A 2,379-nucleotide genomic window follows, 5' to 3' on the forward strand; every position below is an offset into this window, starting at 1 on the left:
CTCCTTTCAAGGTTGCATTTCTCTCCCCTCTCTTTTGTTTCTTTTTAAAATTTTTCTTTACCATTGCATTTAACTACTCTACTCTCTCTGTTTTGGTTGCATTTTTAATTTTGTTGTTTGTTTGTTTGTTTGCTCACTCTTGTTTCTTTTATTTTCTTTTATTTTCTTGTATGGGTGTTGAATCTCATTTACTTTTGAATTGGTGGATTCTTTCATATCTCTTAGCTTGTTGTGCTATGATAAATGACATTCTATTTTGGTGCATATTCCCCTTGAACTCATCAATCTTGCTTGTTATTTACACTTTGCACACCAAGTGTTTGTGAAAAAGAGCCAACGACATCTTTGTTCATTGTTGACCTTTATCTTTCAACTCAGTGCCTCTTTTTTGCAACACTTGTGCTACATGAGCATTGAGCGTCATTTTCATGATTTTTCGTCATCAATTGCTCATTATTTATGGTTGCTATGCTTGTAGCATCATGTAATAATGAGTGGTTCAATGTTCTCTAACCCCACATTCTTCCATTTCTAAACTTCTTTGTCTTGGAGTAGTTGAGTGAAAGGTTTTCCTATGACCCCACCATTCTTTCATGTGTTTGTCATTGTTGTTATCGATGCTTGAGTTTATTCTTCTCATGCTTTGTATTTGCATGCTTCTTCGACTCTTGCATATCATGATAGTGATATGCCTCCATGATTATATTGTTGTCTTGCTTACATGTTGCAGCTGTCATGTCTTCAGGACACTTCACTCTTTTGTGGAATTAATCGTCACTTGCATTATATTAATTCCGGTTCTTGTCTCTCCGGGCTTAATGTTTTTTTCTCTTTTCTTTCTTTTTAGGATGGCCACTAAAAAGAAAGGAAAAGACCTCCAAAAAGCCATCTACAAAAGGAGCAACTCAAAGAACCACCGTCAAGGCGCAACTTCCTCGAAGGCTAAACCACTTGCTAAGCGGTTGAAGAGCTCTAGCCGCATTGATAAGGCAGAAAAGGAAGTTCCCGCAAGATTCACCAACCCACCTACGGCGGAAACCGACAATCTGGAGTCCACCTCGGATCATGGCAAATAAGTAATCAAGAGGTGAAAAAGGAGACGTCATTGTCTCACCATCCTATGGCCATTGAGAGTGACACTCCCGGACCCACTCTGTTCATCATTAATAGCACGGATGATCGTGCAAATTTCTAAGTGTGGGAGGTCGTTTACCGACTTTCGTAGGTAACAACCCTTCTTTTCAACACCCAAATCTTTATTTTTCTTTTGTCAATTAGGATAATTTGCATTGCATGGCTAGTTTTCGCATTTAAACACTTTTTGCATTGTAGCTGTTTCTTGTTAGGACTACTTGGTTAGGGTGATAATTTCTTTTCCAAGAAACTATTTTTTTAGGGCACCCTACCAATTTGAAAAAAAAAATTTGTGTTTAACTTGCTTGAAAGAATTAATTTTGGAAAAGGTTTTGAGCTAAGAACACACAAGCATGTGAGTTTTGAGCCTAATTGCGTGGTTACATCACATAACCACTTATTTCCATTCTTGTGTGCATTGTTTTCTTTCTATGATTGCAATCCTTGATTTGTTTGATTCTATATGTCCATTATTTTGTGTATGAATGCATTTACATGATTGAGGCCGTTATTTCAATAGCTCACTTATCCAAATAGCCTTAACCCTTTTATCTACCATTGTTAACCAATTTTGAGCCTATGTTAAACCCCTTTGTTCTTTAATTTAGCACATCAATACCCCAAAGTGAAAAATAATAAATGTCCTCTAATTTGGATTCTTAATTAGCTTAGGTGAGTGAGGGTGTGTGTCATTTAAGCGGGAGGAAAGCTTGGGAATATTGATAGAGGTAAAAGTGCATTTTTGTAGTTTTTAGTGAAAATATAGGGATTGGGTGATACTCATGTATTGAATGTTTGGACCATATGCATTGGCGCTATTGTATACGTTTCACCAAAAGAGAAAAACAAAAGAAAAACAAAAGAAAAAAATGTACAAAAAAATATAGAAAAAGAAATAGAAAAATAAAAGAAAGAAAAAAAAATATATAGAAAAAGAAAGCAATAAAAAGGGGACAAAATGCCCCAAGGCGAAGCCAATAATAACCAATGCATTTGGGTTGTGAATTGAAAGAAAATGCATGAGTGTGTGAAAAGTGAATGAATATGTAGTTAGGTTGTGTATTAGAATTGTATAGGTTGTTGTGTGTGTTAGGTGAGAGCTTAGGTTAATCAAGGATTTAAATTTCAAGCTCACTTGGCCATATATGCATCCCTACCTTTACCCTAGCCCCATTACAACCTAAAGATAAGCCCTCATGATGAATGTACCCATGCACCGACTAATTGTCGATTGTTAGATGAAAA

The sequence above is a fragment of the Arachis ipaensis genome, chromosome B1, assembly GCF_059453495.1.
Source record: "Arachis ipaensis isolate K30076 ecotype BB chromosome B1, ASM5945349v1, whole genome shotgun sequence".
NCBI lineage: Eukaryota > Viridiplantae > Streptophyta > Magnoliopsida > Fabales > Fabaceae > Arachis > Arachis ipaensis.